At 45.9% G+C, this 13,197-nt stretch overlaps 1 long non-coding RNA gene across 1 annotated transcript in view; it reads right to left on the bottom strand.

The window, feature by feature from the left end:
- LOC122466016 overlaps nt 1–3,016 on the bottom strand; it is a 17,266-nt gene extending 14,250 nt beyond the window's left edge. The window contains exons 1-2 of the long non-coding RNA XR_006291211.1: nt 2,880–3,016; nt 2,837–2,839 (exon numbers count right to left, since the gene is read on the bottom strand). This is a non-coding gene — a long non-coding RNA (uncharacterized LOC122466016). The remainder of the gene's footprint in view (nt 1–2,836; nt 2,840–2,879) is intronic.
- Between the last annotated feature and the right edge of the window lie 10,181 nt (nt 3,017–13,197).

Raw genomic sequence — 13,197 nt, 5'->3', positions numbered from 1 at the left:
TGGCACACTTTGCCAATGGCTGACAGTAAAAGAATGGGGAGTTCCATTCCAGGCTCTGGAGGGGTCTGTGTTCTATAACAGGCACAGATTCCTTTGCTCATTTCCCCCAAGCTTGATCCCTTCTTCCTCATCTCCTCCAGCCTTTCCCTGACCAAGTGCTATCTCTTCTTCACCCTCTCCAGCTTCTTTATCCTAGTCTCAATTACTCAGGCTTCTCATTCCAGTCCCAGCCTCCTCTTTCAGCCAGTCCTGCTTTCCCTCTCTGGGATCCTTGTCCCAATCTCCTTGCCCAGCAATTCTCAGTCCTTTCCCACCCCCCAGCTCCTTGACCAGCCAGTCCCAGTTCCCAAGACCTCCTTATAATTTCAACAGTATCTAGAGTCTCTAGCTAAGATCAGGGCCTCATCCAGGAACCACACAAACTCATAGTAAGAGACAGTCCCTGCTCTCCCCCAATTACAATTTAATAGACAAGAGAGGAGGAAGTGGCCATTTACATACTGCGTGACCTTTGGCAAGTCATGTCACCTCTTTGTGCATCAAACTGGGACTAGAACCCAGGTCTTCTGATCACATCAGTGTCCTGTGCACTAAACTAACTGCCCTTTGGCAAGATAGAATCATAGAATATCAGGGTTGGAAGGGACCTCAGGAGGTCATCTAGTCCAACCCCCTCCTCAAAGAAGGACCGATCCCCAATTAAATCATCCATCATGGATGGTTATAAACGGTTCAGGAAGGACAGGCAGGGCAGAAAAGGTGGGGGAGTAGCACTGTATGTAAGGGAGCAGTATGACTGCTCAGAGTTCTGGTACGAAACTGCAGAAAAACCTGAGTGTCTCTGGATTAAGTTTAGAAGTGTGAGCAACAAGAGTGATGTAGTGGTGGGAGTCTGCTATAGACCACCAGACCAGGGGGATGAGGTGGATGAGGCTTTCTTCCGGCAACTCGCAGAAGCTACTAGATCGCACGCCCTGGTTCTCATGGGTGACTTTAATTTTTCTGATATCTGCTGGGAGAGCAATACAGCAGTGCATAGACAATCCAGGAAGTTTTTGGAAAGCGTAGGGGACAATTTCCTGGTGCAAGTGCTAGACGAGCCAACTAGGGGGGGAGCTTTTCTTGACCTGCTGCTCACAAACAGGGAAGAATTAGTGGGGGAAGCAAAAGTGGATGGGAATCTGGGAGGCAGTGACCATGAGTTGGTTGAGTTCAGGATCCTGACACAGGGAAGAAAGGTAAGCAGCAGGATACGGACCCTGGACTTCAGGAAAGCAGACTTCGACTCCCTCAGGGAACGGATGGGTAGGATCCCCTGGGGGACTAACATGAAGGGGAAAGGAGTCCAGGAGAGCTGGCTGTATTTCAAGGAATCCCTGTTGAGGTTACAGGGACAAACCATCCCGATGAGTCGAAAGAATAGTAAATATGGCAGGCGACCAGCTTGGCTTAACGGTGAAATCCTAGCGGATCTTAAACATAAAAAAGAAGCTTACAAGAAGTGGAAGATTGGACATATGACCAGGGAAGAGTTTAAAAATATTGCTCGGGCATTAGGAATGAAATCAGGAGGGCCAAATCGCACCTGGAGCTGCAGCTAGCAAGAGATGTCAAGAGTAACAAGAAGGGTTTCTTCAGGTATGCTGGCAACAAGAAGAAAGCCAAGGAAAGTGTGGGTCCCTTACTGAATGAGGGAGGCAACCTAGTGACAGAGGATGTGGAAAAAGCTAATGTGCTCAATGCTTTTTTTGCCTCTGTCTTCACTAACAAGGACAGCTCCCAGACTGCTGCGCTGGGCATCACAACATGGGGAGTAGATGGCCAGCCCTCTGTGGAGAAAGAGGTGGTTAGGGACTATTTAGAAAAGCTGGACGTGCACAAGTCCATGGGGCCGGACAAGTTGCATCTGAGAGTGCTAAAGGAATTGGCGGCTGTGATTGCAGAGCCATTGGCCATTATCTTTGAAAACTCGTGGCGAACGGGGGAAGTCCCAGATGACTGGAAAAAGGCTAATGTAGTGCCCATCTCTAAAAAAGGGAAGGAGGAGGATCCTGGGAACTACAGGCCAGTCAGCCTCACCTCAGTCTCCGGAAAAATCATGGAGCAGGTTCTCAAAGAATCAATCCTGAAGCACTTACATGAGAGGAAAGTGATCAGGAACAGTCAGCATAGATTCACCAAGGGTAGGTCATGCCTGACTAATCTAATCACCTTCTATGATGAGATTACTGGTTCTGTGGATGAAGGGAAAGCAGTGGATGTATTGTTTCTTGACTTTAGCAAAGCTTTTGACACGGTCTCCCACAGTATTCTTGTCAGCAAGTTAAAGAAGTATGGGCTGGATGAATGCACTATAAGGTGGGTAGAAAGTTGGCTAGATTGTCGGGCTCAACGGGTAGTGATCAATGGCTCCATGTCTAGTTGGCAGCCGGTTTCAAGTGGAGTGCCCCAGGGGTCGGTCCTGGGGCCGGTTTTGTTCAATATCTTCATAAATGATCTGGAGGATGGTATGGATTGCACTCTCAGCAAATTTGCGGATGATACTAAACTGGGTGGAGTGGTAGATACGCTGGAGGGCAGGGATAGGATACAGAGGGACCTAGACAAATTGGAGGATTGGGCCAAAAGAAATCTGATGAGGTTCAACAAGGACAAGTGCAGAGTCCTGCACTTAGGACAGAAGAATCCCATGCACCGCTACAGGCTGAGGACCCCTGCTATCCCCACCTTGCCTCAGCCTATGGGCTAGTGCCAGTCACCAACTAGCCCCCTTTCACTGGGGCCGACTACAGTCTGTATAAGCCAGTCATCATAGGCCAGGGGGGTTTGGACCTACTGCCTCCACCTACCCTTGGGCTGCCCTGTTGCATCCCCAGTACCCGGTCTTAGGCCATCTGCCAAGTCTGCAGCCTGGGGCTTTTCCAGTCTGGAGCCTCCCAGCTCCTCTGGCCTTCCCCAGCCCTGCTTCACCTCAGGTTCCCTGGTACGCTCCCCAGCAGCCAGGCCCATCTCCCTCCACAGCTAGAGGAGACCCTCTGTGCTTCTGGCCCACTGCCTTCTTATAAGGGCCAGCTGGGCCCTGATTAAGCCAGCCGCGGCCTGATTGGGGTGTGGCTTGACAAAGCCCTGGCTGGGATGATTTAATTGGGGATTGGTCCTGCTTTGAGCAAGGGGTTGGACTAGATGACCTCCCGAGGTCCCTTCCAACCCTGATATTCTATGATTCTATGATCCCAGCCAGGGCTTTGTCAAGCCTGACCTTAAAAACTTCTAAGGAAGGGGATTCCACCACCTCCCTAGGTAATGCATTCCAGTGTTTCACCACCCTCCTACTGAAAAAGCTTTTCCTAATATCCAACCTAAATCTCCCCCACTGCAACTTGAGACCATTACTCCTTGTTCTGTCATCTGCTACCATCGAGAACAGTCTAGATCCATCCTCTTTGGAACCACCTTTCAGGTAGTTGAAAGCAGCTATCAAATCCCCCCTCATTCTTCTCTTCTGTAGACTAAACAATCCCAGTTTCCTCAGCCTCTCCTCATAACTCATGTGTTCCAGTCCCCTAATGATTTTTGTTGCCCTCCGCTGGACTCTCTCCAATTTTTCCACATCCTTCTTGTAGTGTGGGGCCCAAAACTGGACACGGTACTCCAGATGAGGCCTCACCAATGTCGAATAGAGCGGAACGATCACGTCCCTCGATCTGCTGGCAGTGCCCCTACTTATACATCCCAAAATGCCATTGGGCTTCTTGGCAACAAGGACACACTGTTGACTCACTGTTGACTCATATCATACAGTCTTTGCTTTTTTAACTGCTAAGAAAACAAGCTCTGAACAGTAAAATGGATATATTGGAGAATACAGAAAAAAGTGGTGGTAATTAATTGCAGAGTGATTTCCTAGTATCACATGTCCTCCTGCATCTCTCCTCATTTTGCCTACCATTAGATTTTGTCTCCATACTCAGTGCTTGGAAATCCTGTGTGTGTTATACAGACACTCCTGTTGAGGATACTATGAACAGAGCTTGCTGGTCCATCTTATGTTTCAAGGGTTCCTTATTGGTATTTTCACCAACTATAAATCGGGTGCTGCTAAAAACTTTTTGCCTTAGTTTGGCTCCTTTATAGAAAGAAATTGAAATCATCATTCAATTTCTGTATCCAGAGCCCAGATACTATGGCAACGGGTGCAACTGGAAATGCCTAAAATAGATGGATAAGATTCTTAATAAGGTTTGTCAGAAATTGGGATTGTCTGAGGTTGTTTTGTGCCCAGCTGGATTAATTTAGGCTGTGGAGGATACTTTTACATTATCAGAGCGTTGGAGGTCACTAGAAATTTTCTTGCATCAAAAGGGGATGAGTTAGCTGATGGCCTGAATAAGAAAGCAGATTTGTCTGACAGTTGAGAGGGATTTATCATTTTCTTTTCATCTACAATGGTTAAAGTGGTACATTTCCTATTTGAATTTCCCCTTCTGATTCAAAGGCCGATTGTCAGGAATTCTCTGTGCACGTGGTTAGATTCCTGCAATTATGAGCTGTCCTTTAGCATGAGTTAGTTTGCACTTTCAGAGAATATGGGCTTAAGCTTAACGAACCTTAATGCACAGCAGAGAGAGCATAATATGGCAGGAAGTCTCACATGCACTCAGCAGGTGTACTGGCAATACCTGAAGGGCAATGAGAACTTCACATCCTACTCTGCATGATGAGCTAGGGACATTGTCAGCATCTTGTTTCATAGGCAACGGGGAGAACAGGATTGCCTGAGTGGTACAGAGAATCCTGTCATGGGGTACATTACACTTAAATCTGGGTGTATAATTCCTATCTTGAGAAGACATAGCTGCGCTAGCTCTCATTGGGCTAGCCCACTGAAAATAGATTGTAGCCACAGTGGGGCAACGGTGGTACGGGTTAGCCAATCCTCGTATGATCCCTCCAAGATCTTAGGCAGTACTTGGGCAGCTAACTCCTCCCACCACTCACGTGCTAGCTCACTCAGAGATAAGGAGAAATACCTGCCCTGAGCTGGGAATCAAACCCTCAGCTCCAAGTGTAGATATACCTTTAGATGTAGTGTCTTGCTCACATGCTCAGGGTAACACCGACCACTAGATTTGGGGTTGGAGTGGAATTTTCTGCCAGGTGAGATTGAAAAGGGACCTCGGAGGAGGCCGGAGGGAGAAAGAGTGTCACCTTCCTTTTCAGTGTGGGGTATGGATCACCTGAGCATGTCTCACTTAACCAATCCCCTGCCATTTGTAGAGGTCTCAGGCATTGGTAACACTTCAGCCTCTCCTGCCTGGGGTGGAGGAATGAAATGCTTGAGTCTAACTCAAGTCAGTGGGCTCAATATAGACCATTACATTTCACCCAGATACCCCTGTGATATACAGGAGGTCAGATTAGATGATCTATTGATCCCTTCTGGTCTTAAAACTATGAAACTAGTGCACATGGCTCCTAAGGCACAAGAAAGAGCATGTTGGGAGGACAGTGAGTGGACTGGTCAGTGGTACAGAAGCCATATCTCTGAAGCCTCTCCAATTTATCAGGAAACTTCTAGAACTGTGGGCACCAGAACTGGACACAGAATTGCAGTAGTGGTCACATCAGTGGCATATTTAAAGCTAAAAATAAACTCTACGCCTGTAGTGAATAGAAAACTCTTCTCTTCCTGGATCCAGCCTACTTATCAGCTGAGGGGAAGCACTTACCCTAAAGTGTACAGAGACCATAATATTTTGCACTTCCATGTCTCCTTTCCTCCAAGTGTCTCAAAGAACTTTCAAATATAAACTAAACCTACCTCTGCAGCAAATTAAATAGCAATAGAGAAGTGACTCATATAAGGTCATACAGTAAGTCAGTGATAGAAACTGGAACTCCTGAGTCCTGTGCTCTAACCAAGATGTAGCATTGACTTCAACGAGCTTTGGATCAGGCCTCGAATGCTTCCTGTGCTCCTGCAAGTACTTACTGATGACTGGGACTCCTTTGCACAAGGAACAAAGATTGTGCGGGGTAGTAGGCTCCTTGTAGGTTCTCCCTCCTACACTCTCACTTAAGATCTCATCACAATTTACGCCATCAATGGAAATTCAGCTGTCCTTCTGAATGGATCTCTATTCGTCTGGGAACATGGGTTACTTACTTCTAAAAGCTCAAGTTTGAATGTAGATATTAAGGGCATATATAGGAACAGTCTTCATTTAGCAGATAAAGCTGTGCAATGGAAAGGGGAAAAGTTCATCTTTCACATTTTTCTGGACCAAACCAAAACAGGGATCCAAAAATTGGTTGCCTCATTAAACCGGATGTAAAGAAAATGGAATATTTGTGTGAAGTTATCATTCATCCACTTATATTTGCTTAGAATCTACGACTACATAAGAATATGATAAATGTTTCCATCTTCCTTTGCTTTTAGACAGGATAATGCTGCTAAGCACACTGCTGCCCTAGTGGAAAATAGAATGTTTGACTATCTATTTGTCCCTTGGTTAGAAAATGGAAAACTAAAACAAATTTAACATGACAAATACGATAGGAAGCTAAAGTGCAAACAAATTACACTCATCTTCATCCCTCCAATCCTTAGAATCATAGAATATCAGCATTGGAAGGGACCTCAGGAGGTCATCCAGTCCAACCCCCTGCTCAAAGCAGGACCGATCCCCAGTTAAATCATCCCATCCAGGGCTTTGTCAAGCCTGACCTTAAAAACTTCTAAGGAAGGAGATTCCACCACCTCCCTAGGTAACGCATTTCAGTGCTTCACCACCCTCCTAGTGAAAAAGCTTTTCCTAATATCCAACCTAAATCTCCCCCACTGCAACTTGAGACCATTACTCCTTGTCCTGTCATCTGCTACCATTGAGAACAGTCTAGAGCCATCCTCTTTGGACCCCCCTTTCAGGTAGTTGAAAGCAGCTATCAAATCCCCCCTCATTCTTCTCTTCCACAGACTAAACATCCCCAGCTCCCTCAGCCTCTCCTCATAACTCATGTGTTCCAGTCCCCTAATCATTTTTGTTGCCCTCTGCTGGACTCTTTCCAATTTTTCCACATCCTTCTTGTAGTGCGGGGCCCAAAACTGAACACAGTACTCCAGATGAGGCCTCACCAGTGTCGAATAGAGGGGGATGATCCCATCCCTCGATCTGCTGGCAATGCCCCTACTTATACATCCCAAAATGCCATTGGCCTTCTTGGCAACAAGGACACACTGTTGACTCATATCCAGCTTCTCGTCCACTGTAACCCCTAGGTCCTTTTCTGCAGAACTGCTGCCGAGCCATTCGGTCCCTAGTCTGCATGGGATTCTTCCGTTCTAAGTGCAGGACTCTGCACTTGTCCTCGTTGAACCTCATCAGATTTCTTTTGGCCCAATCCTCCAATTTGTCTAGGTTCCTTTGTATCCTATCCCTACCCTCCAGTGTATCTACCTCTCCTCCCAGTTGTGTCATCTGCAGACTTGCTGAGGGTGCAATCCACACCATCCTACAGATCATTTATGAAGATATTGAACAAAACCGGCCCCAGGACCGACCCTTGGGGCACTCCACTTGATAGTTAAGGGTATAAGTTAGTAAAATTGTTTTAAAGAGAAAAGTAGCAACTCTTTGTTTCTGTGAGAGAAGAGACCAATTAAGTCATTGGTGAAAAGACAGGTGTAGAAGTTCTCTACTATTCTCCTCAAGAGCTTTGAAGACTCGGGCAGCTACAGTTAATATTACTCCCCACTAGGGAAACAAAAACACCAGTGCGATGAAGCAATGTGTCATTTAGTAACAAAATGTCCATAGAATTTCTTTAAGGATTTCTTGAGGATGAAGTATTAACCCAGAAGGGCACTCTAATTATAATCAAACTCTTTACCCAATATATCACACCACTACAAAGTTAGAGAGGGGAGAGGAAAGAACTACAGGATGCCTACTGTGTATGTGCAAGGGATATTCCTTCTACTGTGTGAACCTGGATGTATGAGATCATAACTAGGGCAGGTGGAGAATTGCTTGTTGAAAGCTGGTTTTTCAGTGAAAGAATTTTCATATAAACTTTCCTTGAAAACCTCTGATTTTTCATCAGAGACTCCTGAAAACTGGAAAGTTTTCATATTTGGGCAATTTTCAGCCAAAAAGATTACATTTTTCAGTTGCAAGTCTTTGGTATTCATAGAATCATAGAACTGGAAGGGACCTCGAGAGGTCATCTAGTCCAGTCCCCTGCACTCATGACAGGACTAAGTATTATCTAGACCATCCCTGACAGGTGTTTGTCTAACCTGCTCTTAAAAATCTCCAGTAATGGAGATTCCACAACCTCCCTAGTCAATTTATTCCAGTGCTTAACCACCCTGACAGTTAGGAAGTTTTTCCTAATGGCCAATCTAAATCTCCCTTGCTGCAATTTAAGCCCAGTGCTTCTTGTCCTATCCTCAGAGGTTAAAGGAGAAAATTTTTCTCCCTCCTCCTTCTAACAACCTTTTATGTACTTGAAAACTTATGTTCCCTCTCAGTCCTCTCTTCTCCAGACTAAACAAACCCATTTGTTTCCAATCTTCCCTCATAGGTCATGTTTTCTAGACCTTTAATCATTTTTGTTGCTCTTCTCTGGACTTTTTCCAATCTGTTCACATTTTTCCTGAAATGTGGTGCCCAGAACTGCACACGATACTCCAGTTGAGGCCTAATCAGCCTGGAGTAGAGCGGAAGAATTACTTCTCATGTCTTGCTTGCAACAGTCCTGCTGATACATCCCAGAATGATGGCTTGTTTGTTTTTTGCAATAGTGTTACACTGTTTCATATTCAGCTTGTGATCCGCTATGTCCCCCAGATCCATTTCTGTAGTATAATACTTCCTTCCTAAGCAGTCATTTCCCATTTTGTATGTTTGCTTTGATTACTGCAAACAGCAATGGAAAATCCCCCAACATTTTCCAAGAAAAAAAAAATTCCTGCCAGCTGTAACCACCAAAAGCAGCATGTCACATCAGTCCTGCAGGAGCATATGCAGCATTACTTGCTCCAGTGGTGTAAAAGGGCCGTAAAGCTGCCTTTACAGGCCAACAGAGGATTCCCCTAACATGGAGGGAGGGAAGAGCAGTGCAGAACCTTAATGAGTCCCATAAGCCAGAATGGCCTTTTGAGCAATAGCAGCCAGGTGCAACTAGAATAGTCCTGAGACAGTTGCATTGCTGGCTTAATCGTCCCCAATAAGCCCCAGAATCAGGGGGGCATTCACCTCCCTTTCCCCTCCCACCATCCTGGGATCCTACACTAAGCAGAGCTTCCCCAGAATCAAGAAAGGGGTCTCACCTCTCTAAATCAAGGTGTCACTAGCACCCAATACCCTCAGAGGACATGCAGTTAGGTCCAGACAGGATGAGGAAAAAAAGGATAATTTACCGATACTGAAAAACATTAGCTAACCCAATGAATGTTTCGTCCTGAATGTGCCTTGTGAAAGCATACTCTTTTTTTATGGTATATCACATGTCTATAGCGCTCTCGATCCTGAAGGAGACACAGCACTTTAGCTCGCAGCTTGATTATTGCAACTCATCTCTAGCAATGAAGCGTAACGGCCTGAAAACCCCGCAACTGTTCAGGAGTGCAGCAGCCTTTCTGCTTAGCAACACAAGTCGCCATGGCTACATCAGCCCAGAGCTCCTGCTCTCCACACTGGGACAGGTGCACCGGCCACTGCAGAAGTCATAGAACGTCACAGAATCCGTGACTTCCACGACCTCCATGACAAACTCACAGCCTTCATCAGGAGTGCAGAAGACAGAGCCTTCACAAGGGGTGGAGGAGCTAGAGGGGGGAATTTGCTTCTGCAAATCAGAGAGACTACTAACCTCACAGCATTCAGAGCTGAATGCAAAAACCCATATCTCTGGCTTTTCCACAGGGGGAAAAAGAGATTGTTTGTTGTAGCTTTTTTCACTAGTGAAATGCGGCATTCTCTGGAGTAGAACACAGCAGCTTCACACAACATTACACAAAAGCTTTTAAGGCAGGAAATAAAGACAAACACTCTATCTGAATTGAAGTTGCAGGGAAATTTGCTTAGGCAGAGTGTGCTTGAACCGATGTGGAATGACCAACTCTCCAGAGTTAACACGCTTGCTCTTGTAGGCACAATTATGGGATCTTTGATGATCACATTTTGGTTCTGATCCAATAGAGATTGTGGCTAGGATTCAGGAAGTTGGACCACCTTTTTGTTCTGGGTTTGTATAGTGCTTAACACAATGTGGTCTTGGCCAATGCAACATAAATACATACATAATAATTGCACATGTGTAACTTTAAGCCTGTGAATGTTAGAATGTTAAGCATGTTTCCTTAGATATTTTTAAGGTCAAGCTTGACAAAGCCCTGGCTGGGATGATTTAGTCGGGGATTGGTCCTGTTTTGAGCAGGGGGTTGCACTGGATGACCTCCTGAGGTCCCTTCCAACCCTGATATTCTATGAATCATCCAAATGACTTAAAATTGACTAAAATTATGTGAGTAAGGACAAGTACATTCCTATTTGGAGGTCTGTGCTGGGGTAATAAAATAGTACATTGTTTTTGTTTGTTTTTGCAAAGGCAGATAACTTTTCAACGACAGCTCAAATGTATATATTGTCTAAGCAAAATATTACTTTGGCCATAAAATGGAATCAGCAGTGCTGTTGTCTGCTGCTAGTCTGGTAAACTCATCTGGGGAAAACTGCCCCATTAACATGTCCATAAAGTCCCATCTCCCAGGGCTTATTTCATAGTACTTGTGACCATCATGCACAGCCCCCGACTCTTCCCCTTCCCACTTCCTCACTACTGCAGGAGGGAGATGATCTCTGAAATAATATTTCTGAATTTTTGAGAGCACTTAGAAATATGACACCACTGATATGTAAAAGTGAATGTGTTCTAATGGATGGACATCTCAAGAGAACTAGCCATCAGGACTGGGACTCCATAAGGAGGTGATACTCCAAAAGCTAAGTGAAAGTGACACTAACTACCAGTACAGCAGGGTGATAGCTATAGATATCCTTGAAAGGAAAAAAACCCACACCTGTCTGGGATCTGTGACCTGGACTCTGACCAGGGGAAAAGGAGACCACTTGGGAGCTGCCATGTAAGATTCTTCAGAAATCTTTCAGATGACCAGCCACAGAGAACGGTCATGTAAGAGTTTCAGATGCCTTAAGCAAGCCTTTAGATGCTATTGTGAATTCATGTCATTTCAGCCCAGGCACAAAATGTGATAATGAAAGTTATTTTACTCCTTTGTCAAAAGGAAGAGGAATGAGGAGTGAGTAGACTGTTGCCATTTTAGGGTGTCATGGGGTCCACTTACCCCTAGGGATACCTCCTCCTGGCCCACTCTGGGGATTAGCTCCTTCCAGGTGCTGTGCCTACCTCTGGTGGTCTCTCCAGCTATCTCTGAAACTCCAGCTGCTCCTTCTTCACAACTTGGCCCTCCAGCTAGGTCACTATGTGCGTTTCTCCCTTCCATGGTATCAAGATCTTTCAGGGCAAACTATCCCAGGCAGTCCACCTTCTGCTGCGTGGTCTGTGGTACTTCCCGAGCAGCTGCTCGGGGAACCTGTCTCACCTTCTCCTCCAGGATCCAGTCCAGAGGCCTGCTTAGTAGCAACCAAGGTCTGCCCTGTCCCATACCTTGCTGCTTTTCCCCTGAGCCTTTCTGGTTCTCCCTCCTCTCTGGGTTTGACAGGCCTCTATAATCCCAAATACACCTCCCTTCTCCCAGAAAATGGTTGCAGACTCCTTCCCTGAAGCCCCTCAGCCACTCTGAGCTACTGGGCTTTACACAGACTCCAGCTCCCTGGAGAGTTAATTGGCCCAGCTAGCCATCTTAACCCCTCCAGGGTTTCTGTGGTAGAGATACCCCATCACATAGGGCCTTAACCAAAGCCCATTGAAATCAAAGTTCCATTGACTTCAGCAGGCATCGGATCTAGCCCTTAAGATTTATAATTGGTTTAGGGCCAGATTAACAATGCTTTCCACATCTGTGTTTATTCTTCAAGGCAGGTTTGTATTTATACTGTGACAAAGTTCCTCCTCTGCCTTGGTGGGTCCTGCACTTATTGGCAGATTTGCTCTCCTCAGAGGTTCATGGCAGCCCTCAGTTTGGCCACTTTCGTGGCTCAAATCTGCCGTTCACTCAGTTAGCCTCATCACTGGCCAGCATGGGGAAAAGGAAGAAGAACAATCCCCGCAGTCTCTGCTGATCCACCTAATGGATCGGGGAACAGGCCAGAGACCTTCCCCTCTGTCCAGTTCAACTCCTCCGGTATCAAGTAGGGAGTTGGGGGAATGGAGGGATGGGGGGAACCCGGGCCCACCCTCTACTCCGGGTTCCAGCTCAGGGCCCTGTGGATTGCAGCTGTCTACAGTGGCTCCTGTAACAGCTGTGTGACAGCTAGAACTCCCTGGGCTACTTCCCCATGGCCTCCTCCCAACACCTTCTTTATCCTCACCACGGGACCTTCCTCCTGATATCTGATAATGCTTGTACTTCTCAGTCTTCCAGTAGTACGCCTTCTCACTCTCAGCTTCTTGCACTCTTGCTCCCAACTTCTCGCACGCACACCACAAACTGAAGTGAGCTCCTTTTTAAACCCAGGTGCCCTGATTAGCCTGCCTTAATTGATTCTACCAGCTTCTTGACAGGCTGCAAGTGTTCTAATCAGCCTGTCTGCCTTAATTGTTTCCAGAAAGTTTCTTATTGTTCTGGAACCTTCCCTGTCACCTTACCCAGGGAAAAGGGACCTACTTAACCTAGGGCTAATATATCTGCCTTCTATCACTCTCCTGTACCTGGATCCCAATAGGATCACTCTCCTGTAGCCATCTGGCCCAAAACTGTCACAATACCTACCTTTTATTTTATGACTCTCTATATATTGTTGTAAAATTGCCAATTAAATATTTTCCTCTGATTGGTTCTCAGAACCATTATCCACCCCAGACTCTTACTGGCACCTCAGAGGCTGGAAAAGTCAATGTTATTTGCAAGTCTGGGAAAACCATAAAATCCTGTGGGGTTACATCCCAATTCACAGTGTAATGAATTTATAAACTACAATATGCCTTTTCCCAGCATTGTATCTGCAGCCAAAAGTGTCCTGTTTTCATTATGCACAGAGACATAAT

This window comes from Chelonia mydas, chromosome 5 (genome assembly GCF_015237465.2).
Source record: "Chelonia mydas isolate rCheMyd1 chromosome 5, rCheMyd1.pri.v2, whole genome shotgun sequence".
In the NCBI taxonomy this organism is placed as follows: Eukaryota; Metazoa; Chordata; order Testudines; family Cheloniidae; genus Chelonia; species Chelonia mydas.
This window is presented reverse-complemented; position numbering and strand designations above follow the sequence as displayed.